This window comes from Ambystoma mexicanum, chromosome 8 (genome assembly GCF_040938575.1).
Source record: "Ambystoma mexicanum isolate Mex_15411 chromosome 8, UKY_AmexF1_1, whole genome shotgun sequence".
Lineage (NCBI taxonomy): Eukaryota > Metazoa > Chordata > Amphibia > Caudata > Ambystomatidae > Ambystoma > Ambystoma mexicanum.
The window spans coordinates 1,713,836,241-1,713,859,747 of record NC_090929.1 but is presented as its reverse complement, the minus strand read 5'-3'; the positions used below and the strand labels follow the sequence as shown (position 1 = coordinate 1,713,859,747).

General features: G+C 48.6%; 1 protein-coding gene across 4 annotated transcripts in view; it reads left to right on the top strand.

Annotated features, from left to right (window-relative positions):
- Positions 1-23,507, top strand: part of CHST15 (carbohydrate sulfotransferase 15) — a 615,742-nt gene that overhangs the window by 561,338 nt on the left and 30,897 nt on the right. The gene's annotated exons all lie outside the window — the stretch shown is intronic.

The window sequence follows — 23,507 nt, the reverse complement described above, 5'->3', positions numbered from 1 at the left end:
TGACATCTCTAAGTCAAACTACCAACATCACCTGCTCAGAGGTATTCTCCCCTTTCCTCTCCTTCCCCCAGAAGCTCACTGTCTCTAGAGCTCTGGTTCTCTCTAGGCTGGACTACTGCAACAGCCTCTTTCTAAATCTGCGTGCTTCTACTCTCCATCCTCTGCAAAACTCATCAAGAACAGGACTGCGAGACTTGTCCTTGGCCTCAAGCCCAAGGATCGTATTTCTCCAGCACTGAAATCTCTTCATTGGATCCCAGTGGCTGCAAGGATCACATTTAATACCCTTTGCATTGTCCACAAGGCCTTCTGGGGCCTGGGACCAAAATATCTCCAGCTTTCTCTTTTGAAGTATCTCCCACTCGAGCTCTTCCGCCTCCAACTCCTTGAGGGTTTTCCAAGCAAAGAACTGGAGGCAGATCTCTCTCTTCGGCTGGCGCCTCCCTCTGGAACAGCCTCCCTGCCTCTCTGAAACTTGAGCAGAACCATCTCAGGTTTAGGAAGTTGCTCAAGACTTTCCTCTTTGCTTCTGCTTTCTCTCTTCCTCTTCTCTGCTGATCTCCTGTCTGATATTGCACTGGTTACCTGGCTACCCTCTGAACCTCAGGCCCCTGCCCCCCCCCCCAGTTGCACACTTGCACCACCGCCTGGCAACCCTGCACTTGGGGCTGTATCTGTTACCCTACAGCCCCCTAACCTGCACTTCCCAATCACCTGATGTCTGCACTTAACCCTTGCACTGACACCTGCTGGCTGCACTTCCCTTTCTTGTTTTGTTTTTGTATTGTTGATCATATGTCCTGCACTTCTCCCCCTTCCCTTCCCCTGGCACCTCTCCCCCTTTCCCCTCCCTGCACTTGCGCGATCTCAATGTCTCTGGGCCTAGTAAGATCGTTGCCTCTGTCCTCCCTCTGTTCCCCTCCCTTGCCTCGTTGCGCCTTGAAACACTTGTCTATAGGCGCGCTACAAATAAAATATCATATCCTATTATAGGCGGAGCTTGGGGTCTGTTTTTTACATCAGCAAGAGGCTGCGGTAAAGCTGGGAAGAGCAGCCATTCCACACTAGCGGTGAAGTACCGAGGGAGGAGGGAGCAAGGCTCAGCAGGATCATTGCTGCACCAAGTGGCATTCATTCTCTGCCCCTACTTTCTGGATACCCGGCATGGCACAATATGGCAGCTTCCATTCAAGCCTTGTGCTGATTTGACGTGGTATGAAAGCTTTGTAACATTGCATAGTGTGTCCATGGGGCGGCCATTCCTCAGAGACCTCTGCTAGCAGGCATTGCACGGTCCCAGCTGGGGAGGCATGCCCTGCCGCCCCCCCTGGACCTGTGTGTAAAGTAGGGCGGCACCGCCACAGTCCGGGAACCGCATGCCTCCTGGTTAGTTCCTTGCGTTGCTGCCACATGAGGTGGGAGACTACAGAAGCCACTGTCTGTGCAGAGAGTGCTACACGTGTTGGCAGAACGCAGACACACCACAAGGCTTTTTTTTTATTAAAGTTAAATCCCCCCCGCCCCCCTCCTGCCACCTCTGCCACCTCTGCCCTACTGATCTTGCGGGTTCTAAGTCGCCCAGAGAAGTCAGATGCTGAGAGCAACTCTTTGCTTTATTGCAAATATAGGGACTCTCTTTTGAATATTCTGTATAATTTACTTTGAGACCCCTTTCTCTGCATCTCTGGCTGAAGACTCGTCGTTCCCATTGTATCCCACAAACAATCAATTCCTTGATAGCATCATCTAATGCCCCGCGAATGCCTCGCAGATTCCTCTGGTTTAAAGAATGCACACAGAAGGAGGTATGGAATTCTGCAGGCGACACGAATCTGTAACCCAGCAGGTACTCTCCGAGGCTTTTCTCTATGCAATAGGAGCACAGTAAATGAAGCCCCTTGTGCCTGCACTGTCTGTATTCTGAATAAGCGCCGGGTTGCTGAGGGTTCATGGAATGTTGCAGGTTGTTTGGGTGTGCTTGCACTGCCACCTAGTGGTAGAAGTGGAGGAATGCCCTGGTCATATTCTCAGAGGCCTCCGAAATACTGTGGCAGATGAAGTGTTGAGCGTGCCGGAAGGAACGTGTGTGTTTGTGTGGTGGGGGAGTGGGGAGGCGGGGCCTTGGGGCTGGGGGCTACGGGGGCATGGTCTGTAAATCCTGCACTGCATATCTTTAAGCTGTAATGAAGAGATGTGGAGTATGCTAGTACACCGTTCATTTTCCGCGCATTCCTGTGATACCCCTCGTGAGATCTGACACGTTTGTGATTTCTGAACCCAGAATGCTTTCCTGTGACACTGGGTGCAATGGACACATTTTCACATGTACGTGTCCGCCAACCTGTTTTCATGTGCCAGCCGTGCTTGGGTTCTGGGAGCACCCACCTGTAGGATTCTGGCCTGGGTAGTTACACATGGTGGAGACTATACCGTGCCCGTGGTCGCATCACTTATCTGTACACTTTCAAATCGATCCTCCTTAGCTTGGGCAGAAAAGGAGAGTGGCCCCGAAAAAGCCACGCACCCCTGCCTCACTGCGTCCATTCTTTGAACCTATTCTTAGGACCCTTGAGGGGTCAGCCTATGGGGGTCAGCCTAGGCGCCAGCCCATGATGCTGCGAGGACACTGGCAGTTACTTCTCTCGCTCCATGAAAGCAAAGACTGGGTACATCCCAGCTCTCTAAACTGTGGCATACCCCAGATATCCAAACTCTTTAGTGCAAGATACAACTGGCACTGAAGAGCTGGAGATCTTCATCGTCACTGGTGGATGTGGGGGGGGGGGGGGTGGGTGGCTCACAGCATTCCTACACACTCAGGCACACTAAAGAGACACGGAGCCATGAGTCGTAACAACCATTTTATTTCTCCCGTCGTCACCAACTGTCGTTTCCCACTAGGTTCCCTCTCCTTCCGCCCTCTTCCCGCCTTCTCCCCTGTGTCCCCTCTTAAAGGGGCTGCGTCCCTTTTTTTTAATCATGTATGACACCTCCCCCGTACTTAACATGGAAGTCCAGTTACATCTGTTCGATGAGTCTCACTGGCTTCTTTATTGCTCTGCGCGGCCTCCCTGGAGATTCTCTGCTTTCGCCTCAGGTTTCCAATGGAGGTTCTATTTCATCTTTTCCTTCAAAGTTGTCCACTGCTATTTCCTGTTCTTCTGGGTCCTCGAAATACAGTCTCTTAAAGAAAGAGGAGTTTCGGGTAATGTCCCCTGGTTCTCCATTTGGTGTAACCATGGGTCCCTTGATGGCTGTGATGATCCGAGGCTCTGGGCTGTAGCGTGTGTCTGTCTTTTTGCGTTGAGTTTGTCGGACAAGGACGGTTTGTCCTACTTCTAGGAGGTGTTGTTTTGCCCTCCTCTTCTTGTCAGCCCACTGCTTGGCCCTTCTCTTCTTTTCAGCATCTCGTTCTCTGATGGTCGCATCCTCTTCTGGTGTGTAGTCTTCCCACCGGGGAATGCGTGTCCTGGGTTGGTACCTCACCATGAGTTCAGCGGGTGGTTTTCCTGTCGCATTATGTTGAGTGTTTCGATAGCTTCTGAGCATACTGCAGATGGCTTGTGCGTGGGGTATTTGCTCCGCTACTGCTTTCTGTCGGGTCAGCTTGATCGTGGCCATAAATCGTTCCACCATCCTGTTGGCCTGGGGCCAGAGTGGTGTAACCTTCTGGTGGTGGAACCCTAGGTGGTCTGCGAGCCTCGCAAACTCTCGTCCTTGGAACGGTGATCCGTTGTCTGTCTTGACAGTGTTGGGGATGCCCCATTCACTGAATAATTCCTCTATGACAGGCGCCGTTTCCGAAAACAAGGTTGACAGGGTCTGCTTGACAAATGGGAATCTGGAATACTCATCGATTATAACTAGTAGGTATCCCCCTTCTTCCAGGGGTCCATAAAAATCCATTGCCACCTTTTGCCAGGGCCTTGTTGGAAGCGTGGTTAGTTGAAGGGGGTTTGGAGTTGGCTCCTTTGCTGCCAGTTGGCAGGGTCTACAGTGCATCAACATGTCTTCAACGATCACGTCCATGTAGGGAAACCAGACATAGTTTCTGAGAATTCGTTTGGTGTTGTCTATTCCTCGATGACCCTCATGAGCTAGTGTTACCAGGGTCTTCCTTAGGTCTCTCGGGGCTACTAGTCTGTCTCCACGCAGGAGTATCCCTTGATCTGTGGCTATTAGTTCTTTCTGCACTTTGGCTATCCGATCAAGCTCCTTCTTGTCTGCCTCTTCCTTTTTGTTTCCAGTTGAATGGCATTCTCTCCATTTGTTGGACTGGGTAAGTGCAACAGATGTTCTGATCGTGGGGTCGGCTTTGTTTCTTTCCTCAAAAGTTGCCATTGAGATTGTTGGTGGCATGGCGTTTGAAGATAGGTAGAAGATGTAGTCCGCAGCCTCATGGGCTAGAGTGTCGTCTTTTTCATCGTGGGATGTCTGGACAAGTAGTCAGCTGGGTTAGCATCCCCCCCGGGTTTGTGGACAATCTCATAGTCGTATTCCTGGAGCCTTATTCCCCAGCGTTCTATTCAGGGTGGCATTTTCGTTTTGGGGTTGCCAAATATTGAGAGAAGAGCCTGATGGTCTGTTACAAGGGTGAACCTCCGGCCAATGACGAAGTGGTGATATTTCTCGCAGGCCCATACTGCGGCTAAACTTTCCCTCTCCGCTTGTGAGTAAGCACTTTCTGTTTGTGATAGGGCGTGGCTGGCGTAGGCCACCACTGTATGACGGGTGTTGTCTTCGGTGTCAGTCTGGGCAAGGATGGCTCCAAGACCTACTGGACTGGCATCTACGGTGATGATGGTGTGCCACTCTGGGTGGAAGTACGCCAGTTGACGGTTGTTGGTGAGACTTTCCTTTAAGGTTACAAATGCCTCTTGGCAGGCTGCGTTCCAGACAAACAGTTGGTCCTTCTTCAGGAGAGTGCGGAGCGGGTCAGTGATTGTGGCATAGTTCGGGAGGTAACGTGCACAATATCCTGCCATGCCCAGGAAAGAGCGCAATTCAGCCGTTGTCGTGGGGGCTTGAAGGTCAGTAATGATCTTGTCCGGGTCAGCTGTGATTCCTTTGCCAGAAAATATGTGTCCAAAGAATTTGAGGCTGGCCTTGTTTATGTCGCATTTGGGTTCATTTAATGTCAAACCTGCTTCTTGGAGGGTCTTGCAGATGGTCATTAGGGCCCTGTCTTGCTGTTTTTGGTCCTTCCCAAAAATTAAAATATCATCACTGTAGTTCAGGGCATTTGTCTCCCATGCTATCAGGCGCCTGATCGTCTCTTGAAAAATCTCTGCGGCAGATGATATGCCAAAGTTCAATCTCTTGTACCTGAAGAGCCCATCATGGGTAGCAAATATGGTGTGGGATTTTGAATCTGGGTCCAGAATGAGCTGGTGGTAGCCCTGATTAAGGTCCAGTTTTGAAAAGTGCCTCGCCTCATTTATTCTGATCAACATGTCTTCCAGGCTTGGGCCTGGGTGCCTCTCCCTCTGGATAGCAGTATTCGGGATGCGCATGTCGACACACATGCGTAGACGTCCGTTCTCTTTGGGTACTATCACTATTGGGGACACCCATGGCGTTGGCCCTACTGCCTTCTCTATTATGTCATTGAGAAGGAGGAGCTGGATCTCTTTTGATACTTGTTCCTGAAGGTGGAAACCTACTTTGCGGAGCTGTTGTGGCACTGGCATGATGTTGTGGTTTATGTGCAGTTTGATGGGCGAGTTCTTGAGCATCCCAACTCCCTCAAAAAGTTTGGGGAACTGACTTTTGAGGTCTTCTTTTGCGAGCGGTCGATCTGACACTGCCATTATGGTTTCTTGCATCGCGGGGTGTCCTTTTATTATTTCTGACCTGTCATAGTGTAGGTCAATCAGCCCCAGGGCACTGGCGGTCCAATAGCTGAGAAGGCAGCGCCCTATGGATGGGCTCTTGACAACGTGAATTGTGCATGATACCGTAAGATTGCAGTGTGTGAGGTTGCATTGGAATTGTCCCTTTGATGTCATGGGTAGGGCTGCTCCCCATTGGAAGATGTGTGTTTTGGATTCTCGAAGAGGGTACAGAGAGGCGATGTCACGGTACAGATCTTCATTCATGACGTTTACCGTCGCTCCCGTGTCAACCATAAATTTGTTCACAGTGTTCCCCATTTGGACTGTCACCTTGGGGGCTGAGGCGTCTTCAGCATTGGCGCTGAGGAGTCAAACATACTCCCTGTCGTAGCCATCTTGTAGGTAATAAGTTTGTTCATCTTCCTCTGTTTGAGGTACCAGTGTGGAGTTGGCGTATGGGTCTATGTCTTGCGCCTGAGATGGCAGGGGGTCTCCCAGGTATGTTGATACTTGTCCCAGCGATGGGGATCGTTCAATTTGGTGGAGATCGTACAGTTCATAATCCCTCCTGTCTGGCTCAATCTGGAGTCCTCCCAGCGCTCTTACGGTGTTCGGGCGTTGGTAGGAGCTTGTGGGGAATGTTGGGTTTCTTTCGACGGGGTGTTGCAGTTCGGTGTGTGTTTCTGCTGTGCAGCCTGTAGTTCTTTGATGGGTTAAGCTTCCCTCCGGGAGTTGCTCCTTGCACATCACTTGGAAGTGGTTTTCCATTCCGCATCGTAGGCAGTGCTGGCCGATGGCGGGACCTGGTCCTCTGTGCGGGTACTCAAATCCACAGCGGTAGCATTGGCGGTCCCTCTGGGTTGTTGAGTGACGTATCTGGGAGTGATTCTGTTTTGGGGTCGGGCATAGGGGCTTACGGCAGCGATGATGTCACCTTTTTTCGGATTCTCAATGGCTGCGGCTTGGACATCCACCCTTTCATAAACTCTGGCTAATTCTAGTACTTCCTTCAGGGAGAGTGGTTTCTTCAGGAGGTGTTTCCTGAACATGGAGGATATACAACCTTCTGTTATTCAGAGTCAGATAGCCTCATCATCGTTAAAGTTGGCAAAGTCACATTTAGTTATTTTCCTCTGGAGGCGGATGACAAACTCTCCTATGGACCCATTGGGAAATAGACCACATTGATTGAAGGTATATTGCTCTTAGTCAGGGTTGGGTGAAATGACCATTTCCTTCAAAACCAGAAGGCAGCAGCGAAGCGGAGCGGAGTGGTGTGAGAGTGGGCAGTCTGTGGCAGTCCCTCTCAGTCTTTCTACAGTGGCTACAGTGTGGTTTTGGCGCCATTTCCTTCAAAGCCAGAGGGCAGCAGCAAAGAGGAGCGGAGTGGTGTGAGAGTGGGCAGTCTGTGGCAGTCCCTCTCAGTCTTTCTACAGTGGCTACAGTGTGCTTTTGGCACCATTTCCTTCAAAACCAGAAGGCAGCAGCGAAGTGGAGCTGAGTGGTGTGAGAGTGGGCAGTCTGTGGCAGTCCCTCTCAGTCTTTCTACAGTGGCTACAGTGTGCTTTTGGCACCATTTCCTTCAAAACCAGAAGGCAGCAGCGAAGCGGAGCGGAGTGGTGTGAGAGTGGGCAGTCTGTGGCAGTCCCTCTCAGTCTTTCTACAGTGGCTACAGTGTGCTTTTGGCGCCATTTCCTTCAAAACCAGAAGGCAGCAGCGAAGCGGAGCGGTGTGAGAGTGGGCAGTCTGTGGCAGTCTAATGGCGGCTGGGGCGGACGGGGGGGACTCCATGGACTTGAGACTCAACACTTCTGGCGGAGATGATGAACCTCGAAGGTTACGGAGTGCTAACAGCCCCTCTACCATCTTGTTACCCTCCTCACTCTCCAATGACGCTCTCTTAACTTCACAGACTCTACAAACAAAAAACCTAGCCTGTGCAGGCTCCTTAAAGCGGCCAGGGGGTAAATTGAAAAACATCTCGAAAAAATTGGCCAAACTAACAGCCAAACTACATACGGCGAAGAGCGATCATCTGACTCAGAAACAAAATCTCTTACCAGCGGGGTGGTTCGAGCCTATGTCCGGACCTACTTCGACGGGGGATACAGTCATGAAAAAGAAGCATATGGAGGAGTTTGGTGCTCTCGAGTCGGAGTCGGAGGCTGGCTGCACCAACAGGGGAGCCGCGGTGCCTCAGCCCCAGTCTCTGACGGCGGACAGTGCGGGGAGGTCTCCCCTCGAAGGAGGGGAGGCCACCCGTGGTGAAAGACGGGAGGAGCTGGGGACGGGCATCACGTGCGCCGTGTTACAAACGGAGGCCAACTGCGGCCCCGTGGGGCAGTGGAGCCGCAGGGAAGAATTGCCTCGGCAGCCCTCTGAGGACGAGGTCGAATGTGTGGGGGAATCTAGTGGAGCCGCGCGGCCTTGGTCCTGGCCCCGTTACCTGGTAGAAGACGCAGAGGAACCATCCCTCGAAGGAGGGGGGCCACCCGGGTTGGATACCTGGGGGGGTCACGGCCGGACACCGCAGGCTCGCCTGTACCCCTGGAAGAACACCATTGACCGACAGCGGAGCGGACCTGCGAGGATCGGCTCCCATCTCACCATCCTTGTGAGCAAACCAGAGAGTCCAGGGCGGAGAATGCCTTTAACTCGATGACTCCCGGCATAATCGTCCCACACTGCCACCTGGTGGCCAAAGACACTATTACAGCGATTTTTTCTACAAATACTACAAAGGCACAAATACATAATACTCTGCCTTTGTCACCGGCCGAAAGTGCCGAAATGGCCCAACTTGAAAGAAACAAAACACGCACTCTTGAGGGGGAGCCTAAGATTGCGAGAAGCCTTGGTGAGCCTATTACAACAGCTCCCTCATCATCCTCTCCCTCCTCGGGCCCCTTGCTCATTGAGAGCCCTGAAATTGAGCTGGTCAAGGCTAGAGTCCTGCGAGAAGGCATCAAAATAGGGGTGCCCAATCGACATCTACATGGAATCTCATTCAGGCCGCTCACAAAAAAAAACTTCGATCTTCCTACGTCCAATAAGCGTACAGCAGTAAAAAAATCCTCGAGACCTAGCAGTGCGGCCATTCCATTGGCGAGTGCGCGCCTGGAAAATTAACTGAAAACGCTTTTCCAAAGACAAGCTAAAAAGAAACTTCACCATTCAGGGGTTGGAGAAATTTCAGACGCAGATTTGATTGAAGCACTCCTTGAACCCTTACTCACAGCTTCATCCGGCTCTCAGAAGCACATCCCTGGCAGCGGGACTCAAGTACCGGCACCACACCAAAAAGTGCTAGCTGATGACACTCTAAATCCCGGACCAGCATCTTTACCAACTATTGTGGAATGACAAGAAAACCGACCAGAGAAAATGTTATCTTTATCATCTTTGCCATCTCACAATGAGTCTTACAGGGATGATCCAAATTCTCTGGAGCAGGACCAGATACTCCAACCCTTACTGGAAAGCTTGGAATCAAATCCCCAGTCAGACTATATAGGCTCGCTACCCGCCTCACCAATGTCATTGGGAAATAATAGTCCGTCAACTGCTCTACCACCATCATCGAAAAAAAAGAGCCTAGACTCACCCGTCATCGAAAGGACATTGCCCCTTAATTTTGAGAACAAGAACTTGGCGAATAGGTCCATCAACCCGGCAGTGCACCTTGACATAGAGGCACACGCGAGAAAGGGAAATAAGGAGGCTTTGCCCGATCTCCGAGAGGGTTCTCTTCCGAGGTTTCCCACTCTTCACCCCAAGCCCAAAGAATTGCCGACGACACGGCCGCCTTCTACACCAGCGAGTTCTTCATCTAATAGAAGATCAAGCGAGTCATCCTTCAGCATCCCAAAAGAGACACCAACGAAAAAAGCAGACTTCATGTACATTATGTCGGTAACAATTGCACTTGCACCTTTCTGTAATCTATATGAGGGAATTTACGATTCTTTGAAAGATCAAACATCTATCTTTGCGATGATGAACTCAAAGCTGATCTATTTAGAATGCTATATCAACGCTCTGGAGAGGAGGAAAAATGACTCAGCTGGCATCCCCCATTCCCATCAATCGGAGTCTACGGTTTCTTCAACATGCTTATGTAACAACAACAAAGACAGGCCAAGGAGGGATGCAAGCTCTCAAACAACATCTCAAGACTCCTTGCGGCGTGAGGCTACTTACATGGATTGCGGGACCAGACCAAAATCTGGTACAAGCAACTTGTCAAGTCTTCACAGCTCATCACCAATCAGATCAGACCCGACACTTAACAAGCCGGGAGACAACAAAGTGATGTGTTTAGATGAGACCCTCCCACACAAAGGCCAGACAAGAATGAAACGAATCCAGGGATCAAACCAAAAGCCATCAGGCTTAGGGGTGACTCTCGAGGGGATCTTAGATACGAGAACTAAACACCATCCGCCCAGCTCTCAAGTATGCCTGAAAACGGCACCTTTGTTTAAACCGATACCTGTTCCTCAACAACCTGAATTACATCAGAAGGAATCTTTACCAAAGAATAACCAAAGTCTGGGGGGGGAAACCCAACTCCAGTAATTGCCTCAATCACTGATACTCTACCAGAAGCTCTTCCTCAGTTACCAAAATCAGTAGACGATTTTCTCGCAAACCAAGACTTGATGAACTTAAGCCAACATCTCGAAGACAACGATGATAGTCAACGGAAAGGTGTGAACTCTCATCTTCCTAAGCTGTCACCTAGCCACCAGACAGTCATTCGGGACTTTTCAGGTTTATCTTCACTGGATGACCCTTTTAAGTCTTTACGAAGTGATAACTGGGATCACACTACCAAACCAGCTGAAAAGCACAATGAACAAAACTTCCATTCGGACCCAATTTCTCGTCGGCCACAGGCGAAATATATTTCGAGAGTCCATATTCAAACAAGAGCTGACTTATCAGACAAGACTAAGGATACTAAACACTCGCAGCAGAGAAAAGGTTTCCAGGACCTCAAACATCTAGATAGAGCACCCTATAACCCTCCTCACCAGAATAGGTCGCTTCAAGACTCTAATAGCCAAAAGTTGAACCCTTCTGTCAAAATACGACAACGGTCTGGCAACCAAAAATATTTGGACTTAAACAGACGTACTGTAATGAGGTTGTTCCACAGTATTTCCACCTTAAGGAACTTAAAATCAGAAGATCTCAAAATGGTGGAACCCTCTCATGAGAGTCACAAGGCCTCTTGTTTGCTTTATATTTCATCAGGCAGTGTGATCACTCTGCTGTCAGCAGCAGCGGAGGTAATATACAAACAAGGGTTTGAGCTAACCCTACTCAGCCCACTTAAAACAGATCATGAGAAGATAAAGGACAGCTCAACGGAGAACAGCCATACAAACGGAAAACATCAATACACTAGCTCAAGTACCGACTTGTCAAAGAAATCATCAGCAACACCCCGGTCGGTCACGACTCAATTGCCACCTTATGGGCATGCCATCTCCACTTGCAATCCACTTAATCCAAAGGCGAGCAATTTACTAGAGGAGAACCAAAATGTGACTCAGGCCAGATCGATTTCAAACCCTTCTACATGGGCTTGGTTACCTAAAGTTCTGTCTATGCGTCTTTACAAATAGCCACCAGATACCAATGAAACTGATAAAGAGAAACAATCACTCTCTCGCGCGAGCTGGAACACAAGAGGGTTCCTACATTTAACAACACCTGGTGACATCAACTTAGGGGAATACGACATTCTATGTCTTCAAGAAGTCTGGTTAAAATCTAAACCAACACTGGACGGCTTTGAGATCGCCTTCTCAGAAGCATTAGCAGGAAACAAAGGAAGGCCTTCTTCAGGATTAATAATTGCAGTCCGAATGGGTGTGGGCCTAGAAATAACTAAAATCATCCTGAAGTCCCCTTATGTCATCGCGGTACTAATCTCTTGGACGCGAAGGGAGTCAGCGGGTGACCAGGATATGTGCACTCTTTTGCTGGTGCTGTCCATTTACTGGAACCACAAAGTGCTTCAACAGACCTCTCTGTTTGACACATTCATTTCTATACTAGATTCGGTACATTTGGAGTTTGGGTCATGTGAGGTCATTATATGCAGAGACCTAAACATCAAATGCCCAATGGCTGGCTCTGACTCCACAGGTTCCTTACAGAATAAACCCTGCAAACAAGGTACAGCTTGGAACAAACTGATGACGGCTAGGCAACTTTCCAACAACGCATATGTACTTCCTGATTCCATTATTCTACCTTCATGGAAGCGAGGCATGGCCCATTCAACAATAGACTACATTTTTGCTTCTGAATATCTCCTAGCTCGGCAGATAGAATTCAGGGTTCAACAGACAAGCCAAAGCGACCATAATCTTTTGGCCATCAAATGGGCATCCACAAAACCAGCATCAACCCATTACTCTGGAAGAATCGAACCAGAAGGTAAAGGCAACCGGGTAAGGGTCACACGAGCAAACATCCGAGCAATCACTTCTTCATAGGGAAACAGGCAATCTGTTGCGGAAGTCGACTATAGACCGCTTCTAGAACCTTACAGAGCCATGACGAAAAGCCCGAAGGGGACAAACTCAAAGCAAACATCCCACATACACGATTTCGACGCCTGGTTGGTGGCACAGCGTAACATCCTTCGCAGAGCGAAAAGCACGGCTGCAAGAAACAATACGCCCTCCAACAGAGCCCATGAAACCGAGGCTACAAGAGCCTACAAAAGCTGGCTACGGTGCTATCGTCTAATATTACATCAACAGAACTCCGAGGCTATGTTGGAACAAATCCAAAAATCCAACTCCAGAGAGTTTTGGAGTCTAATTAACCCACGGGCCAAAGAAGCAACCACAATGGTACTGAACAGTATCTCGGAAGCAACGTGGATTGGGTTTCACTCAACACTGTTTAGATCTCCAGATTCTGACGTGGGGCCTTCACCTTTACAATCAACAGTACCTTGGGTTGATCTCTCCGACAAAATCGAAATCTTGGACAAAATATCCAAGTTAAAGAAATCAAGGGCACCTGGACCAGACGGTTTGTCTAACGAAAATTTGAAATCTGCCCCAGAAGACTGGACTAATCTCCTGAGTCTAATTTTTCAGAAATGCACAATCTGCAGCACAATCCCGCCATCTTGGACCTCAGCGGTCATCATCCCAATATTTAAAAAAGTAAGAAAGGATGACCCTAGGAACTTTCGCCCAGTAGCTCTCCTTGACGTCATAGGGAAGGTCTATGGGTCCCTTTTGTTAGACCACTTCAACCAATGGGCAAAAAGTGCACCCTGTAATGACCCTCTTCAATCTGGGTTCAAAAAGGGAGCAGGAATGAGTATCAACATCTTTATTCTCAGTCTACTAAAGGCAAAAGCCCGTGAAACAAATCAGAACCTATACCTGGCATTCATAGACCTCACCCAGGGCTTTGACCTAGTCAATCGCAGGAAACATTGGGAAAAACTCATCAACTGGGATTGCCCTCAGGAGATTTTGAACCCTATTAAAGCACTTCAGGCTTCTACATCGGTGCAGGTGCGATTGAATACCAGTGGTCTGCTTTCATCATCTATAACAACCGATAGAGGGGTCAAACAAGGCTGTCCCCTAGCTCCAGCCCTTTTTCTTTCTTATTTCGGGGACTATAAAGAAACCTCAACCACAACACGAGCATTCCCCCAGAATTGGGCAACGAGAAGATTCCAAGACTCTTGTATGCGGACGACCTTATTCAATTTGACCAGACCCCAATTGGTTTACAACGTCAGTTGTCTGCATTGACCACATGTACAGCTGCTAACGACTTAGAAGTAAATAAACAAAAAACAAAGATCCTAGTGTTTGCAAAAAATCACAAAAGGAAAAAGATCAACTCATGGTTCTTGTCTGGAAACAAAATTGAGCAAGTGGCGGAATTTAAATATCTTGGAGTTCTCATTGACTCATCACCGAAAGATTCAGCGAAGCAATTTCATCTTTTTGAAAAAATGAAATCTGTTGTCTCACAAGCAAAAATACTGGACAAAAAATATGGGCGCTTTTCATTGATGCCCCTACTCAAATTCTATCGAGGCAAAGTTATCCCTGCCATTACGTATGGAGCTGACGCTATGCCATCTCTACCCAACTCTCTATGGGCCAGACTTGAGAGCCTCTTTTGGCGTTCCGTTCTGAACTTACCATCTTCTTCTCCGATAGCTTAGATAAGAAGCAAACTCTCTCTTTCATCTTTAGAGTCAACAGTCAAAAGGGCGTCCGTCATGCTATATCTGAAGATCAAAGATCCTTCTTCTCTGTCAATTTTCGTGATGGTACAGGCGGAAATGAACAAAAGCAAAAGCATACTAATGTCCAAATGGGAATTAATCTGTTTACAGCAACTTGAAACTTGCGGCAGCTCCATGGAAGAACTTTTGTTTAATCCAACAAAAACCAAAACCTGTATGGAGGAAACTAATTGGATAAATACATTGGATAAAGCATCTGAGTACAAACTGACTAGCCACCTACCTCCAACATGCGGAAAATTGAATGAAGTCCAACCTTTTCTGTTAAAACATCCCAGCAGAAAAACTCGGAACACTCTTTTACGTGCGAGGCTGAATTTGTTACCGACAAATGAAATACTGCACATAAGAGGCCTCTCTCCATCTAATACTTGCCGCTTTTGTAATGACATCGAACAAAGCGAAACGTTACGGCACCTTTTATACATGTGCCCAGGAACAGACAAATTCAGATCGCCGTATATACTGCATCACTTAAAGAATGCTTACCTGACTGATGAAGCACTTCGGTGGGAGCGTCTAATAGGAGGTTTAAGACCCTCTTGGACTATAGCAGCCACGAAAATTCTGGATCAAATCATCGTACAATCAGCTTTGGAGACTCAGCAGTGTGGTCCCACATGAAGTCAGGCACAAGGGGTGACACCTCTTGGTGGTGGGTGGGTCGGTGCATTTTGCCAAGATGGTTGGAAATTATCTCATCTGGCGCCTCTACCCTCGCCCTCACTTTTAATCTTCAATCCTCACACTTCTTCTTCTTCTAGCTCTGACTTCTGCATTGACTTTATGCTTTGACTTTTGGACAAAATACTTTTGTGAAGTTTCTCTTCAGAAATAATTGAAGTTTTTCTTTGTTCATCTTCTTGTAAAAATTACTTTGGTGATTATATACTCGTAATAAAAAAACAAAAAAAAAACAATCTTCTCATTGATGGCTTCTAATAGTTTCGGTATGTGGTACGATCTCGTAGAGGAATCGTGTGTATAATAATTTTAATTTCCCTCCCTGCCACATTGGCAAAGATGCTGAGTATGTTGGGTGGTTCTTGTGTGCCAATTGCACCTACGAAGTCGTCGAACTCTTCTACCCACTCTTCCCATCGCTGACCCTGATCGTGGTGTGGGTTCAGTGAGAATGGTGCAGGTCTTCTCATTAGGCTAGCGTGAGAGGCTGGCCCTCCTGGTGATGGTGGTGGGGCGTTGGCATCATCTGCGTCTGGGGCCGACATGGTGGCGTCGTTGAGTGTAGTATAGTCCTTCCTGGCCAATGAGGCAGAGCGGCGAAGTTGCACCTCCCACTACCTTTGGTCTCCGGCGGTGGGGTGTTACTGGTAACCTGAGGCTGGGGTTCAGGTGCTGTGGTGAGAATTCTGAGTGCCTTGATGTGCCCGTCCCTTTTAGGTGGCCACAGTCAACTAAAGTCACTGTTGGGCCTTTGCCCTTTGGTGATATGCTCCTTTTTTTTCCACTGGTGCCACACGGTCTGTCAGAGGGGCGCAGAGTGTTTCTTCAAAATTGCCCTCTTTTGTTTTTTTTTCTCAAATCTTATTTCTGCGTTTTATTAACATTTTCTTTAAAAATAAATGTTATTCTTTTTATTAGAATGTAACTAACGCGAAGACACAGGGTCCTATGGAGTGGTTGTGTGTCTTCTAGTCACGCACCTGGGAGACACAGGGTTTGATATCCGTGTTTATTTACTATCCCTCCCTTCCACCGACACCGGGTCTCCTTACTTGAAAGCGGATGCGTCCGCGATGCTTCTTTCACCCGATCTGGATCTCCACATGTGTTCTGCTGCGGCTGGGCTTACTCTTCTGCAGCCTTTGCGTGGCTGTCAGCAGGGTCGCGGCAGCTCCATGGACGTCCGCTCACCTTCTCCAGCTGGGCACTTCCTCCTTCACCAAGCCGCGGAAGTCTTCATGACTCGACTTGCTGGCATAGGACGCACGGTCCCTCCTTCTTTGTCGGGGCACGCATACCCACAACGTTGGGTACACAGCCCTACGTACTCTTCAGGGCGCACAGGCCCACCTTGTATTCCGGGCTCACGGGCCCACGAACGTTGGCCGCACAGGCTCACGTACCTTCCAGGAACATGGGCCCACCTTTTATTTGTCGGGCACACAGACCCACGTATACTGATGAGCACACGGGCCCACCACACCTGCTGGGCACACGGGCCCTCCTGTCCTGCTGGGTTCACAGGCCCCTCACACTGCTGGTCACACAGACCTCTGTTCCTTCGCTCTGCAGGGCTCACGGGCCCATCAATGCAGTCATAGAGCGGGGGCTCATATCGTCCTCGTCGCTAGTTGTTGGGGGGGGCTCACAGCATTCCTACGCACTCAGGCACACTAAAGAGACACGGAGCCATGAGTCGTAACAACCATTTTATTTCTCCCGTCGTCACCAACTGTCGTTTCCGCCTAGGTTCCCTCCCCTTCCGCCCTCTTCCCGCCTTCTCCCCTGTGTCCCCTCTTAAAGGGGCTGCGTCCCTTTTTTTAATCATGTATAACAGTGGATAAAGCTCGATACTCTGAAGCAGCCGCATCCTACAAACTCGAAATTCAGAATGCAAAGAAACTATTCTATAAGCAAAGAATCAAAGCCGCATCATCAAGCTCCAGAGTGTTCTTTATAGTGCTCAGTGAGCGTGAGGATCCATGCCCTGTTCTCTCGCCAGTGACAGAAGACACTATCTGGTGCACGGATATTCAAAATTCCCTGAGACAAAACATTGCTAAGATTAAGGAAAGACAGTGCTCTACACTCTGTGTCACACAGGACCCATCTGTCATAGTCAGATCAGAATACTCAGCTTCATCTCCGCCTCTTTTCAGGTTCTGTGACATCTTGCAACTTAAGATGCTTGAACTATTGGTGAAAATCAAACCCACAACCTGCAAGGGTGATATCTGTCCAGCCACCATTGTCAAATCATGTGCAAAGATTCTGGTGCTTCAGATCACCAAATGTGTTACTCTTTCATTTAGGGAGAACACTGTCCCAAGCTTGCTTAAACAGGCCTGGATTTCACTGCTCCTAAATAAAAACTAATTGGAACATAACATCCCAAACAACTATCCCCAATTACTAACTCAACGTTTCTTCTGAAAATTCTTGATGAAGTGGCATATCAACAAATTCAAAAAATCTTGGAGTTAAATAACATTCTAGGGTCCAACCAATCCGGGTTCAGAAGCAATCACAGCACTGAAACCACTGTCCTTGAGCTGAAAACATCGATTCTGCAGCATGTGGAGAGAGGTAAAGCATTGCTCTCGATGCTACTAGATCTCACCGCAGCGTTTGATCGTGTTGACCATACCATCCTAACCACTAGACCACAAGTCCAGTGAGACGGCCAGTTGGGTCCTCTCCTTTCTCTATAAGCGGATGGGAAGACTCCATGGCAGAAGAATATGTCCTGGAGTGTGGGGTGCCCCAACGCTCTTTCACATCTTTATTCTCCCTCTTCTCAGCTGTCTGGATGCGGAAGGTGTCGAGTATGCAAGCTATGCGGATGACACTCAGTGTCTCTGGCACCCATGAGCTTGATTCACGGGCCATTAATAATACTTACAATCGCATCCATCCGTGGATGACTATTAATGGCTTGGTACTTTACAATGGCAAGACAGAGATCATGCTGGCAGGCACAACCCCCAAACTGCGTACATGCCACCTTTCGAATCTCAGACTGCCTTCCAACTACACTCCCTAAAGTTAAAACATTGGGTTTGATATTGGACTCTGAGCTTATTATGAAGGCACATGTCAGCAGTCTTGTGTCGCAAGCTTCCTACTATGTCAAGTTACTGATACAGGCAAGTCCATTTCTTGACAGAGCAGACAGTGCAACATTGGCCCGTGCAATCACTGGCTCACGTCTGGACTACTGTGCCACTCTTCTTCAGCTCATTAGAAAAACAGAGATTAATCAGCTACAGGTGGTCCAGAATAATGCAGTCAGAGCGGTCACTGGTATTCGCAGAACAGAGCGTGTCTGCAGCAAGAAGATCACTTCATTGGCTGCCAGTGCAGAAGCAAATCCATTTCAGAACACTGTGTGTCATCACGCATGCCTGTCTTTATGGAAAAAGTCCAACATATCTAACCCAAAGGATTATGTGGTTGCCGTTTAATTGAGCACTATACAACAGAGGCCTGGTGGAAACTCCTACTGCCAAGCTCCCCCATGTTCAGAATAGCTGTTTCTCAATGGCCGTTCCTCGGCTATGCAATGTCCCCCACCGGATCTCAGGTAAGTGGGGCAGCTTCAATCTTCAGGGGTAGGCTGAGACCCTTCTCTTGGAATAAACCCTGCCATCGGGTTTATTCACTTAACCCTGGACTCTCTGGTTTGGTTGACTGAAATGTTTATTTTATTTGGTTTGTTCTTTGTTGTCAGTCTTGTCCCCACGCTTCTATGCCCATGGGCGTTGTCCCAGTGCGTTACAAATAAAGTAAATAAATAAATAAAGTTACAAGCAATCCAGTTGTGTCCAAGTGTGCACCCCTTTTTGAGACTTACATTGTGCTGCCCCCCCACCCCCCAATACTGCACTCCCCATTCGGGCACCTCATCATACTCTCCCCCTAGTCCTGCCAAGTACAGGCCTTCCACGCAACGCTACCAAGGTCAAGTAAGCCCTGCTTACCCCAATACCCGGTTTGCCAAAGTCAAGATATGGCCAGTTTCTGCAATAATCAGACCTCTGTAGTGTAGTGTACTGTTTCTGTACCCTATCGGGATGGTGCCATGCATGGCTTCTCGGTGATCCTCTGAGACACGGGTTGCTATGATGAAGAGTAGGTCCATCATATCCTCCTGCCGAGGACCAGAGATGTCAGAGGAATGTGCCATGAGAGAGCGGGCGGGGATAAGGTGGTCTCGGCTGCCAACCGGTGCTTTGTTGCTCCTTTGTGTGGGAGACGCTGATCAGCCTCTTCATTCTTTACTTCGAGGTCATCTAAGACTCATAGGAAACATGCTGAGAAGGTGCTCGATGGGATCTCGAGGGCCACCCTAGCTTCAGCGAGGGGTGGCTGTTGGGTGCGGTTTCTTGATGTAAGTTGGGATGAGCAGTGACTCCTGGAGTGACATGTTCTTGGAAGTTGGTCTGGTTGGTGATGACGGTCTAACAGTTGAAGAGGAAAATGTTTAAGGTTGATCAGTTTCCACTGGTATCTGCGAGTTCTCTGTGCACTTTCTATCTATCTGCTCTTTTATATAGCGCCACGAAACCGTGGGCCTGAGGGCACTCACTTGCATGAGTTGAGATTTGGTGAGGTAAGAGATTTGCTCTGAAGGAAAACCTAACTCCTGAAACATTATATGTTTCTGCCCAACTTTCTGCATTATGTTTCTCAGGGAAAGAACTTGCTTCCTTCAAAAAAGCTGCCTTTCTCCTGTAGGTTGTTTAATCACATGCCCAGTCAATGCCAAGTAAACATCATTATCTTCTGATGCCCACGTATCAGTACTGTGACAAAACAACTATTGGTCTGCAGGCGCACAGAGAAGAGTAGTGGCGAATGTGCCTACTCAACCCCACCCTACTACCAAACTAGTAGCGATGCACCAGTCTGAGCCCATTTGTTCCCCAACCACTGAATCCCATGGCCTCCCATACCTGCTCCTATGTCTCCCTACATTTTAAACGTTCTCTCAAAACATGGCTCTGTTCTGCCAGTTTCAGAATTGCCACATTTCTACCCATTCTCAAAAGGCTCCTGCTGGCCCTACTACTCCAGCCCACTAGTGGCCTGTTTCCCTTCCCTACCACCACTCCAAAGTCCTCCAAAGAGTGGTCTTGAACCAGATCACCAGCTTGAGGTGAACGGATCATGCGGCCCCTTCCAGTCTAGGGTACACAATTGCCACTTCACAGAGATGTCACTGACCCATGTCTCATTCTTTTTAACCCCTGTGTGGCCTTTGAGACGGCCAGCCACACCTCTTTCAGTGTAACTCCCTCACTACTTTCCATACGAGGCACAATGTCTCCTTTCAAATCTCCAGTGGTCGTTTTGCCACCTGCCTCTGCAGAGTCTGCTAATGTTGCCCTCTACACCCTCAGGCATGTGCCCACTTCCCATCAGGACCCACCCATCTTACCTACCCAAATATATCCACCCCTAACCTTCTTCCATCATCCCCAAGGCCCACAGTATTAGGGCCCTCTACAAACCTGATGTAAAATTCCACAAATGCACACCTCCACCGCACCTCCACCGCACCTCCACCGCACCATCTGCAAGACTCCACCTGCTAAACCACAGGAAAGTCCATGCCTTGTACACTGCCATCCTGCCCCTTTCTCCTTGGCCTTCCTCTCTACCACTTTTCAACCATAACAAAATCCCTTCACCTTCATGGGATTGGCCCCCTTGTGTGGCTACCCCTAACGTCCCATACTAAGCACCTTGGACCCTTTGCGCCATTGCCCTATCTCTCGGCCCTGCCTCCCATGCGCTGTCCCTTGTTTCCATTCCTTTGCCTCCTCGCCTGTTCTCACTGGAACTACCCCCACCTCCCTGATATGAGAAATGTCACCACTACCCCCCCCCATGCAATGCTGCCCTGAACTGAATCTCCTTTTCCTGGAAGGGGCGATGCCTAGCTGAGCTCATCACCCCTCTGCCCTGGTTGCTCGCTCTCCACAGTCTCCCCTGTCATTGTCTGCATTACTCTGTTGGCTGTCAGGATCTTCCCCACTCCGTGTCCCACCACGCTCATTGCTCCCATCTGGTGTTTAACCCTTGCTAATAGTAATCCCTCTTGTAATGCGCCCGCTTGCAGGATTGCACCTCACTCTGTTCTGCGCTATTGCTCGTGTTTCTGCTTGAAGCGCTTTGCCCTCCATTTGATTTGATTTGATTTGATTTTGATGTATAGGGCGCCGTAGCCCGGAGGCATGAGGGCGCACAAACAAAAACGCAGGAAGAACCAGCGCGTCAGGAAACCGGCATTAGTTCAAGGTAGAACTTAAAAGAGTTTAGATGAATAGAGCAGTCTTCAGTTTCCGGCGAAAGATATCATATTTCTTTATCAGCCTAAGCTCCAGTGGCAGGGCATTCCGGATCTTAGCGGCCCTGATAGGGAAAGCTCTTCCCAAGTAATTGGCGAGAGAGAATTTGGGAGTTTTTACCAACGCTGAGGTGGTTGAACGTGGTTTCCTCTGTGGTTCATAGAGAGAGACCAGGTCCTTAATATAGATTGGAGCGATGCCAAATAGCGCTCTGTGGGTTAGTGCAGCAGCCTTGAATTATAGCCGAGAGGTAACCGGGAGCCAATGAAGGTCTCTCCGGCTATCCGAGATATGCTCTCTTCTAGATTTCTTCACAATAATGCAGACTGCATCATTTTGACGTATTTGCAGAGCTTGAAAGTTTTTTTTATTGGCTCCAACTAACAGAGCATTGCCGTAGACTAATCTAGACAGAGGGCCTCATTACACGGATGGCGGTAAGGGTTTACCGGTACCGGTAAGGGTACCAGTGCCGGTAAACCCTTACCGCCTTACTACAAGGTCCCTTTGTGGGACCCTACCTTAACGGCTGGTTTTACCAGCCATTAAGGATGGGACCTGCAAAGGGACCTTGGTGGTAATTATGGTACCGCAATTTGTGGTACCGTAATTACCACCTTCCCCATTCCCATTGAGCCCTATGGGGGCAAAAATGGGAATTGGGAAGTGCCATGGTGAATGGGGAATTACCGCCCCCACACACCTTGGAATAGGGCGGTAATTCTGCCATTCACCATGGCGGACTCAGTAAAATACCGGCGGCAACCATGGCGCTGATAGCGCCATGGTTACCGCCGCCCATGTAATGAGGCCCAGAATCACAGCACGAGTAACCGAGGAGCAGTTGGGCACTGACAGGAAGGGGCGCAAGATTCTCAGCAGCCGAGGATAGTATGATCCATCGTTTACTGTCTGATTGGTGTGGGCATCTGCACTGATTAATGGGTAGAGATAGAAGTCCAGGATCTTCACGCTCTTTGAGACCGTGATTACACAGCCATGGATAGAGAATGATTGATAGTTAGAGTGTAATTTTGCTCGAGCATGCTTGGTACCAAAGACCAGCAGCTCGGTCTTATCTCCATTTAGACACATCCAGTTCTTACTCATCCAGGTCCAGATAGGCGGTCGGAAGAAGGTTTGCGTCCTTGGCATAGTCCCCTGATAGCTCAAGTACTAGCTGGGTGTCATCAGCACAGTTTGAGAAATGCACTCCAAGCTCATCCAACATATAACAGAAAGGTTGGATATGAAGGTTGTATAGCAGAGGGGACATCGATGCTCCCTGAGGAACCCCATGGGAAATGGGGGACAAGGGAGAGGTGGCCTTGCCCCAACACACCCGGGATGTGCGATTCAGAAGGAATGATTTCACCTATAGAATAGAATCAGATTTGCAACGGCCCTGTTTCTCTAATACAAGCAAGAGTTCATCATGATTGAGGAGATCGAAAGCCGCTGATAAGTCCAAAAGAACCAACAAGCCAGAGTGACCAATAGCCGAGATTTCCAGCATATGTGTCTGTAATTCTAGCAAAGCAGTCTCGGTACCAGGACGAGGACTGAAACCAGACTCTCTCGGGTGCAAGATATGACATTTCTCAACAGAAGCTTGCATTTGATTGGTGGCAATTTTATCAAGTACCTTAAGGAGGAAGTGGCAGTTGGTAATGGGACAAAGGTTACCTGGGTCTTTAGGGTCAGGTCCTGGCTTTTTAATCAGAGGGGTGATAGTAGCTTTTTATTTTTATAGAATAAGGACTTCATTGTTATAAAAAGAGGAGTTGACAAATCTTGTCAAAAAAGGAGCAAAGATGTCCTTATGATCTAAGATTAGTTTAACTGGAATAGTAATCTCTGAGCACTGGGATGGACGCATGGTGGAGAGAGTAGTCATCATAACAGCGAGAGAGACAGGAGCAAAGCTAAGCATACATTCCGGCATATTAATTGCTGGGCCAGCGGGGGACAGCGGGGGACTGCGGGGAGGGTATTTCTCAACCAGCAGTTTAGCCCTGATTTTGACCCTCACCTTATCTACCTTGGCATTAAAGGCGCACTGTATGTCAAAACATGCTTGGTCCGTGGGGAGTATAGCTATGGAAAGGGCACTAAGCTTTTCTAAAGTTTTAGCAACATGAAAGAGCTTTTTAGAGCAGTTATTAGCTTCCTCAATTTGTTGTAAAGGATTATTTTAGCTTCGTGGATGGCTGTCCTATTGGCTTTCTCTAGGGTCTTCCATTGTTCTTTATTGTGAGTGGAAGGGCATTTAAGGCACTTAGTCTTGGCCTGACGTTTTCCAATTTTCAATTGCCACAGATCTTGTGT